This window comes from Plectropomus leopardus, chromosome 13, assembly GCF_026936395.1.
Source record: "Plectropomus leopardus strain MGB_pleo_1.0 chromosome 13, ASM2693639v1, whole genome shotgun sequence".
Lineage (NCBI taxonomy): Eukaryota > Metazoa > Chordata > Actinopteri > Perciformes > Serranidae > Plectropomus > Plectropomus leopardus.
Window position 1 is genome coordinate 26,481,680 of NC_142188.1, and position 16,152 is coordinate 26,497,831.

General features: G+C 40.9%; 1 long non-coding RNA gene across 2 annotated transcripts in view; it reads right to left on the reverse strand.

Annotated features, from left to right (window-relative positions):
- Positions 1 to 878: 878 nt before the first annotated feature.
- Positions 879 to 16,152, reverse strand: part of LOC148187733 (uncharacterized) — a 96,015-nt gene continuing 80,741 nt past the window's right edge. The window contains exons 4-5 of one of the 2 annotated variants that reach the window (XR_015778456.1): positions 2,271 to 2,381; positions 879 to 2,193 (exon numbers count right to left, since the gene is read on the reverse strand). This is a non-coding gene — a long non-coding RNA (uncharacterized LOC148187733). Of the gene's footprint in view, positions 2,382 to 16,152 lie in introns of both variants that reach the window. The other variant, XR_015778455.1, reaches the window with a different exon arrangement.

Here is a 16,152-nt window from a genome sequence, read left to right on the forward strand (position 1 = left end):
CTTCGGACAGAATTCAAACAATGTGTGTGCGTGTGTGTGTGTGTGTGTGTGTGTGTGTGTTATGATGTGAAGTGGGCCCTCACATATCAGATCCCTTTTCCACACGCTCGTGCTGCGCGTTAAGGGCCAGCTGTGGGGACCTTTGCTGACCCGTTTATCTAAACTTAAGCTGCTCCGCTCCGTCCAGGGGCCAAACTCTCCATAAATCATCACAGCTCCCGAACACTTGGATTATTCCTTAAATATTCAGACAGTTTGGACATTTTGGACCTAAGCCCCCGCCTGCATGAAACATTTAGCCTGCAACGTGAAATGATTATCCGTCATTGAAAAGAGTAGTCGCTCCTATCAAGTGACCCCACTGACCCAAAACCTCTAATCTGCAATTAGTAGGTATAATTACGCCCGCTGACACCACTAATGTGGATAGTGGCTGAGGGAGGGAGTAGGCTGCAGTGCTGCTCAAAGTCAATAATTGATCGAGCTGAAATCTCTTAAATTGGGAGAAGTGGCTTTTGAAAAGGATGGCTTTGGATCGTTTGTCAACATGTTGTCCGCGCGGGGCGCCTTTCTAGTATTATTTCAAAGAGCAGCTCATCAGAAATGTCTCTGAGGTGGCACCTGTAGGCCGGGCCCTGTCACCAAAAAAAAAAAAAAAAAAAAAACGACGTCAGGTAACAAACTTGATCTGTCCCTGTTTCACAAATTGCCTCTGAAATTGATCCTTGAAACGAGAGAATGAAGCCCACACAATTCCCTTGGCCTTGACATAAGGTGCAGCGATAAATATACAAGACTAATGAGCAATTACCATACAATCACCCTTCAAATAGCTTACATAATAATAAATTAAACATCCGAGCCTCGGCTTCAGTTTCTTTCTTTATTATTAATAACGAGGGAGGGGCGTTTGCAGCCATGATGTGCTCTGATGATTATGTTTTCCAAACGCAGCAATTTCCAATTCGCCATCGGGAACAGTCAGCACTTATTGACTCGGACTAACTAGATTTTCTACTGACATCAACGGCACTGCGCAGACGCGAAAATAATTTCAATTATGTGTTCTTTTTTTATTTTTATGGATTTGGATTCATTTCTTATTTAGAGTTTGAGCTAGATTTGGCGTTTAAATGCACACACACACTGTAATATCTGACTCGATGTTAAATATAGGAAACCTATTGCCTTGAAAAATGCAAGTTAATATACTCTTAATTTATCCTTATTTTATATATAGATACATTTACTTACAATTGAGTTTTATATACGTAATTTTGTGAAGTTGTTGCAACTTAAATGCCAAGTTTAATTAAATCAGTCTGTCTAAGTTTTAGCAACTTCAGTAAACCAAGTTTACTGTGCTATTTATCTGCATTTTGCTGGTTACAAACTAGTAAATCATATTTGGATTTTCTTAAATATGTTGGCAAAACAGAACTCAAAGACCTCCAAACTCCATCATTGGGAAAAATCTTCTTTGTGATGATCAAGTTAAGTCTGATTAACTTTACTAAAACTGCTAACGCTTAAAAACGAGGTAATTTCACTTGTAATCTTTAAGTTGAATCAACTCCACAAAATTAAAATACAGCTAAATTTCAAGTAAACTCGGATATAAAGTAAATATAAATTAAGATTTACAGTTATATCTACTTTCCTCTTTTCAAGGCAATCGCTTTCCAAGATTATTTTAAGTGAGATCAACTTGTCAGATTTTGCAGTGCACAGATACAGTGAGCATTTATCGGCCTGCTGCATTTAATGTATAAATCATACACGTTAAAGCCTAAACTCTTAACTTAATTTGGTTATACAAAAGATTCCATATCATAATTTTATCTAAACTAAACTAATATAAAAAATGGCAGTAATATGTAAATAATATGTAAAGTTACATTTAAATCCTGCTTTTTATTTTGCACTTCATGCCCCAATTAGCCCGCTAAGTGTCCACTTTTTTTTTCTTTTCTTTTTTTTATCCTCCATCATAATGGATTCAGCTTGTAGACACACACGCTAAGAGGCTGGCACCAGCATGTGATTGTTAATAGATGAACGAAGCCAAGAGCCACATTACAAGCCTCTCTGACAGACCCATGCAGAGTTTCACTCAGCGGGCCTTGGTGCTCCATTGCCCGCGTTCACCGAGGTCACCACGCAGACAACATATGACCAAGAGATGTCGCAGACCTACAAGTGACAAATGGCTATTTCACGATGAAATATTCATCAAGCGCTACGATTCAGAAACACTAAACTTTTTCCACCTGCACAGACGCCTCTTTCTCCTTCTGTCAGGCTTCTTCTTGGCCTCGCTCCCATAATGCCATGCGCAGTCCGTAGACACCTCCAGCATCTGCCTGAACTCGGCCTGCTCCCTGCAGAAACAAGGCACAGCTCAGTTTGGGAGGACTCTTAAAAGTTTAAGGCCTTTATCAGCTGTTATTATTTCCAGCGGCTGCAACACTAAACATGCATTTTCGATGCATTAATATTCTTTGACCTGCTGCTTGCCCGCAGATTCCTTAGGTTTATTTTCTTTAATGATAGGGGGGAATTGGGCTGTAATGTGATGCAGTTTCATTTGCATATAAGTGTTTCCCACATATGCACCAGCTCTGAAGAGAGCAATTGTCGACCCCCTGTCCTCTGAAGTTCCAAACTCCAAACATTTTATAGGTTGTATCTGCAACCAGCATTCCCCTCAGCGCACTAATGTGTAACATATGGCGGACTGTACACCTGATAAAATACCTCAGGGGCCCTGCAGTTTGGAAAATCCTCAATTCGCTCCCTAAATAAAACAAACAATGGCCTCACTAAATATATCACATGTGCCTGCTGAGCTATTTTGTGTCTCTTGACCTGTGAGTCCCCTCCCACATCATCAGCACTGATACAGGTCTATCTGCTCGCTGGCCGGTGCCATGGCTCAACCGGCAGGTACTTTTCAAAATAATACCACAGATTTTAGAGGCTCCAGTTTTTACCTGCTGCAGGCTAAAACAGGTTTTAGGCTTGTTGAAGCTACACCGCTCTTGTGTCTGGCTCTGTTAAACCCACATGAATGCTACTAATTCTTCTGTGAATGTTTTGCATCGTTCCATGTCAGAGTATGATCAGATCCAATGAAATTAGCCCACATCTAAAGCTGGAGTCTACTTCTGTTCTGCAGTTTCATCTCTGGGAAAATGCTGTAAATGTGGCTACAATTAGAGCTGAAATGTAATATAGCTGCTTGAGTGTGGGTTATTGAACAGACAGGTGAAATTGTGGGCACCTGTTCTTCTGTCCCTGCTTTGCACCCGTCTGAGCTTTGCTGTGTCTCCCCCTCTTGGTAGCTGGGAGTGAGAAAAAAAATCTACCCCCCCCCCAAAAAACATGAAATATCAAGTTTCTGCTGGCTGAGTCTGACGGCAGTTGAGTGCTCAGTGTCTGGAAAGTGAGGCAGCATAAAATACTAGTGGTGGACTTCTTGGACAGGAGTGGAGAGTGGATGGTGCATCACTTTCCCTTATTCTTTTTCAGCATGGGAGTCAACTGAGCCCATGACACATATTTAAAATGTAATTTTAGATCTTTGGATTTTTCATTAAGTGCTTCATAATAGATTGGTGTTGACTAAGTGAAACCTAAAACTAAAACAAACCCAACACCAGTAAATACTGTTTATTTTATAGCCTTATATATTTCTATTATATATATGTATATTTATATATACATTTTGTTTTTGAAGTGCTTGTGACAAGTTATACACCTGATTGTGCTGAAGAATTTAAGATAAATTACTACGACGTCAACCTGCACAGTTTGTGTCGAATATTAACACTGAACAAATCTACAAATTTAAAGCAGCACTACACTCTTGTAATGGAGTGCCTGCATATATATATATATCTATATATATATCTATATATATATATATATATATATATATATATATATATATATATATATATATATATATATATATATATGTATATATATGTCGGGGGGCAGGCACGGGAGGAGGGGGCTGATTACTTAGGCCCGCAATGGAAGGGGGGCCCTTGAAAAACCTGGAATAAAAAGTGGAAGCACTCGCACTCTAAGGCCCATTCACCCCTTAAAAGTGCAAAATGGTTTAGTCCGGTCCTGCACTAGGATTCGTCTATAAATGCAGTAAAAGCGGAGTGAGTGACTGCTGGAATACCATGATACACTGCCGTGTCTTTCCCCTAAAAAGGTTCATCAGGGTTCCAAAAAAGAAAGAGAGAAAGAAAGAAAGAAAGAAAGACAGAAAGAAAAAAGAAAAGATATAAAAGGAAAATTGACTTTGTAAAAAAAAAAAGTAAAAATAAAAAAATAACTAAAAAGGTGCACAAGAAAGACATGGATCAAGAGAGGAAGGGTGGGGGCCAAACAGAGACTGCTTATGCACAGGACCCAGAATGTGCTACGCCCCTGACAATAACATGAACAGCAATATAATCAAATTGCCAAAAAACTATTGCACAGAGCCTTATAACATGTACCAATAAGTGGTACTTTTGCAATTTAAACTTTTATCAAACAAAAAAAAAAAGAATGTAATTGCAAAGCAATATCAACAGTCGGCAAATGAGCAGTACAACTGTGAATAACATAAATCATTTTCTTGGCATATATCATAATTCACTAGAAGACTGAAAAAAAAATCAAAGATGGCGATATGCAAGAAAAAATAGGTTACTGTATATGGGAGCCTTTAAATCATTTTTTTTTAAAAAGTAACTTGCACAAACTTAAAATACTGACACTTTAAATTATTTTATATTTTTAAATTTGGATTAGGAAAATTATTGCTCTAAAAAAATGCAAACGACAAGTAACACAGAAGAACCAGGACAATTTATTCACTCTGAAGCCTAATTTACAACAGACCACTTTCATAACACACAAGCAGGGACTTTACGACATGACATGATAATTCATGAAGTTTCAGCTTCTCCACAGATTCATGCAGCGTCTTTATGAATGCTGACCCAACTCTTGCGCCAACTCTCATTAGCTTTTCATATAACACTGAACTTATTTGTGGCATCGATGCAAAGCCATGCCAATTCTCTGGTCAGTGCTGTCATAATACTCTCCTCCCCCCCGAACAGCAGAGGCCTGAAGTTGGTTTTAACATGACTAATATTCACAAACAATATTTTCCGTGGGTGTTGAGTGGGCGTCTCTTGTATGTGTGCAAATGCATTTGTGGGTAGGCAGTGGGTATGTCTGCATTCTCTGCTCTTTCTAGCGTAAAAATGCAGCTCGACAAAATAGTCTGTGGGTTTGTTTTAAAGAAATGGATGTTCGGGGTTGTGGCGACTGGGTTGAAGCATTTTGGTTGTATGTTCAGCACAAACACCTAACTAAAGAGGCGGTTCTGTCTCATGAGCCCGGAGAACTGAAAGCTGCAACTCCAGCAGAGATGAAGCACAAGTCAGACACAAAAACATGGAAGTAATATACAGAACTCGAGGTTGGAAAAAGTAAGAGGAGGTTCATGTTTATGTCTTTCCTTTGGCGGCAGATGTTCTTGAATTTCCTGTTGTAAAAAGAGTGCAGCCATGTGTTCAAAATGTGCTACAGTGTGCTGATGTGTCTGACATCTAAACACAGCGATGTAGAAAGAGAAGAAAAGGTGTTTAGTTATTTATTCTGAGAATAAACACAAGGTTTCAGAATGGCTGCTTGAAGAGACGGAGCATTGCTTGACAGGAGGTGTAAATGATTGCTGGTAGTAATTCAGGTTGTGACATCTATTATGGGCCAGTGAACACCTTAACACCTCCACAGAGAAACTAACCCAAATTATACTTGCTAATCATTCACTCTCATTCACTCATAATGTTCCTTCTCCACACCGCAGAGCTTAGCCATTGAAGGAGAGGGATGCTAACATTGTCTAACGATCTCAAGTGGAGTTTCCGAGAGCCGCCTTCTAATTAATAACAAGCATAACTTCTTGCGGAGGGTTTATGTAAGCTTAAGGTGAAATAATTACTCCTCCAGCAGCAGCGGCAGCCGCCACACTCGTCCTCGCACACCGCGGGACTTTGAAGTTCGACCAGCGATGGCTAGGAACTCTCCAACATTGACTGTTGTGCAGCACTCCATTATGCATTAGCAGCAACTGAGATGTGCTCTGTACCTCACCTGACTCTAACTGCTAGTTTTGCTCGCTGGCTAAAGTGCCATCTACCATATAATTGGATGTAGTGTGAACATATGAACTCTAAATGCATGTAACTCCAGAGAAATGACTGGCAGGTGACTTTGATGATGTGTTGATGATCTGCACCGGTGTGCATCACAGATTAATGATCCCGCACCATAAAACAGCAGTAAGAAGAAACAGGTGCAACGCCAAGTGTAGGATATATAAACTAGGTAATGGTAATATATGTCTTTTCAAGTCCAATTACTGCAAGAGTCAAAGCCACCGCACATGGTCTTGTTGTAGCTTTTGTCCTCCCCTCCCCCCACAGGCAGTCCTATGTGTTTATAAGCGAGGTGTAATGGTAGCGGGGTGTGTAAGTGCTGCAGGTTATTTTGTATTTGGAGGTGAGGACATGGCAAATCAGAGCACTTCACACATGAAAGGCAGTAGTAGGTCCATTTAATTCTCTGTGCCTCTCTTACCCTGGATCTCGCTGTCCTTTTAGGGGGACTCCAGAGGCTAGTTAAAAGGTGTCTGATTCTCACCATGAATCTAATTAGATCTCTGACTGAGGTCTTAACATCTCCTTTGAAAAAAAAGAAGGGAAAAAAAAGAAGAAATGCATGGAGGAATAAGGTGCTAAAGCCCCTACCCCTCGCCTCCACTGCACCTTGGCCCGAGCCATCCCCTGCTCCCTCCTTTTCTGGAGAAAAACAAAGTCCTGCAGGCTAATGAAGTTTGTAATTAAGGAGATTCTGTCAGGCTGAATGAGTAATTAGGACGTGGTCTCTCAGGGGTGTTAATGGTGGTCAGGCAGAGCACAGGCTGCATGTATGGCCAAAGAGAGCACCCTTTCATACCTCACCAGGAAATGAAAGGAAAAGAGGACTCGTTTTTTTTCCCTCTCAAATCTGTTTTCTTGTTGTTGGTGTACTTGGTGTATTATAACATTTATGTTCAATAATTGTAATGTTTACAATCCGAAACAAATGCTAAACTGTAGAGGACATCTTTCTTGCTTATTGCTTCCAGATGATCATGTTTACATATGTCTATGGGAAACATAACTGCATTTGTTACCCCACTAATTTGCTATAGATTTCTGATGTGTTATGAAATCAGATATAATTTGAGGGAAATGGCTGCGGGACAGGACCACGCTCTGTTCTCGGTGAAGACATCTCCGTTCTAATTATCACATTTACTTCAGATTGGTTGACTGTGCAGCTGATAAAGAAAGTTCACCTGGCCTCAATTAACTATATTTATCTCAGATTATCCCTCCATGAGATTTCTGCTCTGGCAAAAAGATTAGCGTTATTAAGAGTCGCATATGCAGGATGAATACGTTTTCAGACAAAGTGACATCTCTTAAGGATGAGAAATTAAATCAATGAAATGGGAATCAAAAGGAAGTAGCTGCGTGTTCTTGGGATTTTTCGGCAGCGCGCTTTTTCTTATATTCTGCTGTAATATCGCAGTTTACATCCACTGATATGCTCTTTTCATTTAGACAACAAATTGAAAATTAAATTTGATAATTGTTTAACTCTTACCTTAAGTTATCTAGATTTAATTTTGTCTATAAAAACATGGTAGAACAGAGGGGAGAGTGTAGTTGAATTTACTATTTGGATCTTCAGGGACCTAGAACATATGAATATGTACAGTTGGTGGTGTTTTGTCACTCAGAGTGCTGCGGGATGACGTTTATTTGGAGGCCAACCTGGAAGTTAACATCGTCTTGGTTCCCTTAACAAAAGGCCAATGAAATGTTTCCATTTTGGATTGAAAATAAGCTCTGTGGCAAACAAATGTTTATAATATTGACATGATTTGTTGAGCAATATCCCTTTTCCCACTAATAATAGTGTGTGTATACAAGTTGTTTTTTTAACACAGGGAAAACCCACTAAAAAGGTCATAGACTGCTTTCCTATCACCAGTAAACTGGAGCTGTGTACACAGCTCTGAAGCAGATGATCATGCCTATCTGTGTTCTGGTGTGTCACATCAAACGTCACTGATGGGCCCAAGACAGGTTAGTAAACAGTAGAAAGCTTTCACTTATCCAGTCTCTCTTTCAAAGTCACTGCTGACTAATTTAGAAAAATGTTTGAGCGCTGCTTGGACGGAGACAGATGGTATTTTGTGATAGCAGTAAAGGGCCTAAAATTATTATGTTGATGGGGGTGTTATATTTTTGTTACTGCCTATCGGAGCCTGTGTTGATTATTACCCATGACTACCGCAGAGTCATTTGACACGACTTTGACTGGCGATCGTAACCTTTTCAATTAAATAAAAAAGCCAGATGTTAGAAGGTGTTTGTGTTTTTTTGCGCGGTGGGAAAGAGGCTCAAGATAATTTTCACAAATGAACGTCACTTATATGATTTTAGAAGTGTAAATGCAGCCACCAAAAGTAAAAAGAAAACATTAGGCTATAAACGGATTACACTTTAGTCATATGACTAATGCCGCAACCAAAACAAGGCTGTAAACACGTGTTCGGTGTGATGATGTTCTGTTGTCTCACTTGCGCCTCATAATTTACGAGTGGGGTATTTACTGACATATTTTGTCTTGTAAAAAAAACATGAAAGTCTCTTGAGCTAGTGTTAACCAGAAATACTTGTTTTGAGAATCTGAGAATCTCAAGGGAAACTGGAGTGCTAAAACGCTAACTAATTGCCAGGTAACACACACATTTTGGACAAATGGACACAATTCCAAAACTTTTCCATGACTTTTCAAGGTAATTTCAGTTGGCTTACATACATGGAGAAAGAGACGGAACGTGGAAAGGAAATGAAGATATGTATGTGATGGTAAACAAAATCTTGTTACACAATGATGCTATGTCAACAGCTACAAAAAATAAATTTGACATTACTCAATGTCAAATGTATTTTATTTATGGAAGAATACTGTAACAATTTGATTTTGCACAACAAAATTCCATGACTTTTCCAACATTTTCAGTGATTTTTCTAATTCCATGACTTTTGCAGGCCTTGAAAATGTGATTGGTAAATTCCATGACTTTTCCAGGTTTTCTGTGACTGTGTTTACCCTGATATAGAGCACATTATTATCCCTAAACTGAGGACACTGAATAACCACACACACAACAAATAAGAACAGGCTAGTGTGTTTACCAACCCATGTCTTTGACAGATACAGTAGAAAAAAACCCTCTTCAGAGGAGGATCTCTTTGATCCCAGTCTAACCTCTACATTCTCTAAAATCATTTACACTGTTTAGACTGGGAAGTGTCCTGCTGCGAGGCACAACACCTGGGCTTTGAACCCATGACCTCACATCTGAGTGCTCTCGCTGAAGCCCCTGCTGCCTCCCGGTCAGCTGGAGGATCAGCGTGGACAGACAGGCCCAAACTCTTCATTTCCTGCTTAGCCTGCAACCAACCCTTTCCCAAAATACAAAAAAAAAAAAAAATGCTACCTGTGTTCAGGTAATCAACATAACCAAGGCATGACCTTTATGAGGACAAGTTATGTTTTCACTGCAAATTCACAAACCCGTTCTGTTAGAAAAGAGCCAGGAGGAAAATAGAGAAAAAGGCGGGATTTAAGTAATGTTCCCTTTATAGCGTTTGATGTGGTCATTTCATATATTGTTCTATATATTTAAACATGAGTGAGGAGATTTTAAAGCAATATTGTTCTTCACATTGTTTCCTTTTTATTGCCATTTTTATGTTGTCATAGGATTGGTCCTGCAGACAAAACCCGACAAGACAGATCTGAGTTGCAGACTCATTACAGGTTAAGTAGAACAGGTGTTTGTCAGCTTCAGGCAGACCTACGTGGACGAGGCCTTTTCATGTTGGCTACTTCCTCACAAATTAGTCTTCAGCCAAATTGCTCTGTGTGGCGGCTTTGCCCAGCCCATCCCTCATCGTCCAACCTGACCTCTCTCCCCTCTGCGCTGCAGGCAGGGCTGGAGATTAAAAAAAAAAGCTGAAAAACGACTCTAGGAATCCTAAATATTAGTGGTTGTAAATCAGCCCCCAGTGGCCTATGAATAGCAATTATCTTTTTCGCACTAATAAATCCCCCCAGTCACAGATAAGATGGTTTCCCTTCCTAACCTGCAGTAAAAACAGCTAAGTATTGAGCAAGCAAAAATGGGAGGGGTGCGGCAAATAAATGAGGGCTCTTTAGCAGTGGATTACACTCAGTCATAAGAGAAAATATGTAGTCTTTTGTGCTGGTGGTGCGCAGTATATCATGTATAAACTAAGGGGCGGGAAACGGCGCATGATCACAGGACTTAGGGAATTCAGATGATATCAAGAAGCGGGCTGGAGCTCTTATCAGCCTTATCAATACCTGCTAAACATGATTCACTTCAGCGCACAGTGACTTTCAGCTGGTAGAAGTGCTGAGATTTCCTGAAAATGTCACCGGAGGGGGGAGCGGAGGCAATGTGGTGAATGATAGCGAGGTTATATCGATCTGATAGGAACATTCTTTGATTTTGATCTATCACAGGTCAACACGGACAAGGTTTTGCTATTGTGGAGCGTTACTCTCAAGCGATTAAACTGACCATCCTTCAACCAGAACCACAAACTAACTCCTCTGCTTGGTTTTACCGCTGAGAATAAGTTCACTGTACCTCTACACACCCCTGGGATTTACCAGGCTTCATGTTCATCATCTATGTAGGAGAAAAACACGGCAATCAGCAGCAGTAGGGCTTTTTTTCCCCCTCTCTATAAGGTGACTGAACCCTTATTCCATGTAAAGACTTAAGTTAACCTCATTAAGCTCGCTCACACACTAGATACATAATTATCCCTGAGAGGATAGCCAGTGCTAATACAAATTAGAAAGATAATTAAGCTACTGAGACTGGCCATTGCATCTCCCAGAGCACTGGACTCATAGAACCATTATGGTGAATTAGAGCCTTTGTTTACAGTCACAACAACAGCCTTTTACCAGTGGCCATGTTTGTCAAAAGTCCCATATAACCTAGAGTCAGATTTACAGCGCTTCATTTAGTCACCTGTGATACTTGAGTTTGGGAACATACCTCACACAGGTGTTAAAGTTATAACTGCAGATCATGTGAATTCTTTCCAGCGTCAGGCCGGACGACTTCACAACTACCTCGCTGAAAACAAAGAAGCTTGAGTCCGTCTGAGAGAAGTGCCTTTGGGGCGCTCATAAAAAAATCAATCTAAAATGACAATTCACCTCTGTAGGGTAATGCATCTGGTCTTCTCTGTTACAAGGCAGTTTAGTGCCCTGAAAAGTCTTACAGCTACTTCAAAGATGCCTTAAATGCCTCCTCAAGCCAGAGGAAACATTTCTCTCTTTTCCTTTGCACAGTCAAACAGGAACAATAAATCTGGCTGATTTCTGCATTCCTCTTTAGATCATATGATACCTGAACGGTAGAGTAAAAACCCAAACCGCTCCAGTTTGTGCACAACAAACATACATGTGGTCTCTCTGCAGCATCACGATTAGATCAGGGCTGGACGTTTTTGTTGAAAATATGTCAAGAGAAAAAGATAAGTACACACAGCTGGATGCATTTTAGACTGCAATTCCCCTTTGTCATAGGAAGAGCACACGCTGTGTAAGGCCTAAATGAAAATGCTGTTGTGTTTGAGCGCACCATAGCAATTGGAGGGAAATTGATGCACAGACTTGAGCTATGCTTTAAAAATGCAGCAATACAGCTTGTGATGTTGAAAAAAGTTTTTGGCTGCATACGGAGGAGAGTTTTCTTTTTTCTTCGCCTCCGTGGTGAGGGGAGTACGAAGGAGGAGAGGAGCACGCTGCTGGTTGTGTGCCAGCTCTGCCTCCTGTGGTTTCACGCATAACAACCTTGCATGTGCACAGCTCTGAGTAAAGCATTGATTTAAGAGGGTACTTCTTCTTTCCACAGCTTTAGCAAAACAAGCCCCTATGTTTGGATAGACCCGGTAAGCAGCTCACTGACCTGAGCAATGGGTCAGATTAAGTTAGACCCCCCTCCCCGTCTCCCACACCCCCATCTCATCCTCCACCTCCACCCCTCCCTCCTTTCTTTCTTCCCTGCCGGCCCGATGCAGGATGAGGAAAGGGAAAGTGCTCTTCAGGGCATGCCAGCCAGGTCAGGGGAGTTGCTCAGGAAAACAGGAAACTGACAAGAGAGACAAATGATAGGCCTCACCCGTGCATTTTGCCACAAAGGTTGATCATCCATAATTGCTGCAAGCCTTATACTTAAAGAAGTCTTTAAATGATACACGCCTTGTGACATTTCATTTTATAATGGAGCCGTTTTCCTCGAGCAATTACCACAGCTCTGTATATTCTCCATAACTCATTTTCCACTGTCTACCACCGAGTTAGGTAACCACAGGTAAATCTGTTACAGCCCGTCTGGGATGAACCCTGGAAATGAACCCATAAAGGAGCTCTTACAGTTTGTCATAAACACAACAAACCATGCGCTTTAATCCACAATTAAAAGAAACATTAACTCAGAGTGTGGTTTTTCAGCAAAGCAAACATTGTGACATGGCAACAGTCTGAACTGATATTATCTATTGACTCTGCTGTGAGACTGTGCACAATAAGTTAGTTACATATTTTCTCTGGACAAGCTGGAGGGATGATTGTGTGTGTTTGTGTGTGAGTGTGTGGGTTCAGAGTAGAGAAGCTGCTTTTGGCCAAAGGCAAAGATAAGGGAAGGGGAGTGGAGGTAGTGGTGGTGGTGGGGGGGGGTACACAATGGATTGAGCCAGGCAATCAGTGAGCGATCTGGGGCGGTGTTTAGTGGTGCTGTAAGATCTGCTAAACTAGCCCTAATTTCCCCTGTTGTAGGAGATGTGTGAGTTGAGGTGGAAAGGGGCAGGAGGAGGGGAGGCCTTTGGTCTGTCAGAGTGGAGTTAATCTGAACCTGGGGCAGCACGTTCACTTTTGATGGAGGCCAGAGATAGGACGCTGAGGCGGAGGAGGAGGAGGGCTGGGAGGATGAAAGATCACCCACACCTGCGAGGGGCTGCCGAAAGTTACAACTCACTCAAAGAGGCCTTTCTACTGCTGCTCCATTTGTCAAGGGATGATGGGGGCAATCGCAGTGAGAGCTTCACTCCATTTCTTGTTTTCACCAGTGGCTCATCATATGCACTCACAGCCACGGGATAAAGATTACATTGATTTGTCTTTTCACCAATAAATCTTTTACCAAATGCAAATAAATTGCATATTTTTTAGGGGGGGAATAAAAATCACTATAAGGAAATATGCATGTCTGTAAATTAATTGACTCCTGCATACTGCAGCCCTTATCTTTCTCAATTACACGATCACAACAAAATAAATGTAACACTCCAGACAAAAACTGAGCAAATATAATTTTGCTCCACCACTCCATATTTGATTCACTGTGGCCCCTTTTTGGTTTCGAGAGGTGTCTGTGTACAAAATCCCCCATAATCCTCTTGGAGGGAAATATGAAGCACCACCCCTTGAGGTTTGCGCTCTTTGGCCCTACGTCTTCTTTTTTTCATACACTATAAGATTCATCTGTGCCATCAGGAGTTCTCGTTGAATTTATAAAGCCAGACTGATTCTTGCTTTCTTGCACCATAAAACACTAAGATCCAGAGCAGTCAGCTCTGTCTGCACAGACCACGATACCATAAACAATAATCATAAACAATAATTTACTGCTGGGAGGATTTTACGCAGAATTCTAAACATGTTGTCAAAATCAATAAATGTGCCAAACTTAGAAACACTCATTACTTAGGACATCTCAAGATACAGTATTTTGGTGGTGTGTTAGCACAGCGTTATGACTGTTCTTTATTAACCCTGTGAAGCCTGGATGGACGTTGTTTTTTTTTCTTGTGCTGCATTCAAACGCCTTTTATATAAGAAATACACATATATGTGTGTGTGTGTATTTTTTTGCACTTTTTTCTTTTTTTCCCTTAGTTTGTATATATTTCTTACTTCCTTTTTTGTGCTACTTTTCTTGTAGTTTTCTTGGTTTTTTTTTGTCTAATTTATGTCAAATTTTTGGATCATTTTTCGTCAAGCTGCTCATTGCCTTACTTCAATGTTTTTGAAAAAAATCAAGCCAAGTTTCTCAGGCTTCAAAGGGTTAAAGTTAGCCAGTATGTAAATGCATTATGGGTCAGTCACGCTGTATGTGGCGAGCGGTTGCAAATGCAGGTTCCCTGTAAAGATGGAAGGAGAGCATTAATCCCCGTCCTCTGTCTGTTTCATCTGGCCTTTTTGCTCTTTGCCAGGGTAATGCTCTCGCCTCAGCTGGCAGCTCAGACTGCGCCGGGAGCATAGCACATCTGGATCTGAGGCTGAGGGAGGGAAACATGAATGTGTGTGTGTGTGTGTGTGTGTGTTATGTATATAGACGGAGAGCTTGTGTTTGTGTGTGTTGGGCAGGTGGGCAGCGCTACATGTATGGGCATATCCTCTGAACTATGAAAAAAATGCCCTCTGTGTCCCAACATGACAAGGTGAATTCCCAGGAAGAGGTAGCTGCTCATAAACAAAAACATATGGAGGACCAAAGAATCATAAAGATTTTGTTTCCGCTGCCTCAGAGTCCCACTGAGACTTAAATATCGACTTAAGTCAAAGAACGAGTGTATTCTGCGAGACAGCAAATCTGTAAATTATTACCCAGACAAGGGGAATAAGTATCTCTCTTCCTGAGAACAAGGCAAGCTCCCACTTGGGAATGAAATTGATTGTGCTCTACATGTGTATTTTTTAAATGAGTCATGTTAATCGTGCACGCATGCTAACATATTGAGATGTTTTACAAGTGAAACATGCTTGCTTTGACATTCCTGCTAGACACATTAGCTCTCAGGATCTGTGACGCTGCAAAGTGCTCCCTCTCCTCCAGACCGCCAAACTCATACGGGGAATATTTTTGTGGAGTGTGGTTTGGATTTTCATGCTTTTGAATTTCACTTGCAAATCAATCTCCATATGTCCGTCTGTGTTTTGTAACTGCGAGGACTAAGAGTTTGAGGGTGATGCCTGTGTGTGTATGTGTGTGTGTGCATGTGTGGTGAGCAGTACCAGAAATTCAAGTTCCTTTTCTCAGCTATTCTAATGAGACTCTGTTCAAATATAGACAGGAGAATTGCTTATGCCATATATAAACAAGGCGAAATCATTGTGTTTGACAAGTGAACTAAAGGAGGCCTGTATATGCACATCGCTGGTGTTAACAGCGGCTTGAGGCTCTTGTTGAATAGATGCGAGAGAAAATGTAGAGCAGATATCCTGGCAAAGCTAACAGGTCAGGGACCATCCATTGTAAAACAGCAGAGTGGTTTAAAAAGAAAGTGAATCAGCAGATCATAGATCACTTTTCACAAAAATGTTAAGACACGGATCCACGCTAAATTTTTTTCTTTTTGAAATGGTGTTTTAAACAAAAAACAATCTACATACACACAAGTGGTTTTAACTTATCTTAATACAAGAATGATATCCTATGAAAATGCACACACCATGAAGCAAACAAGCATTAGCGTAAAGTTACATGATTGATGTAAAGTTACAGAGGTTGGGGTAGGTAAGTAGATTTACTGGGGTTAGGTTTAGGCAGCCTGTTCACATTCCCAAATTTTCAAATATCACCACTTGGCCCATGATTTTGGCTGTATGAGCTGTATAATGCGGATGACATCGGTTTATTATGTGGCTGCACAGCACCTTTCGCAGTAGCACGATATGACCCTTGTCAGTCGGACAGCACCTGTTGCGGTGGTATGATATGTCGGCAGGCTACATCAGTTTATAGCACAGCTGGACGTAACCTGTAGAATACATTGCTGGGTGGCATCAGTTTGAAACACTGCCAGTAACAACATAATATAATGAGCTGGTGAGGAAAAGGCGGATGGGTCCAACAAACCCCGGAGCCCGCCATTTGCTTGCCATAATTAATGTTGAGACAAT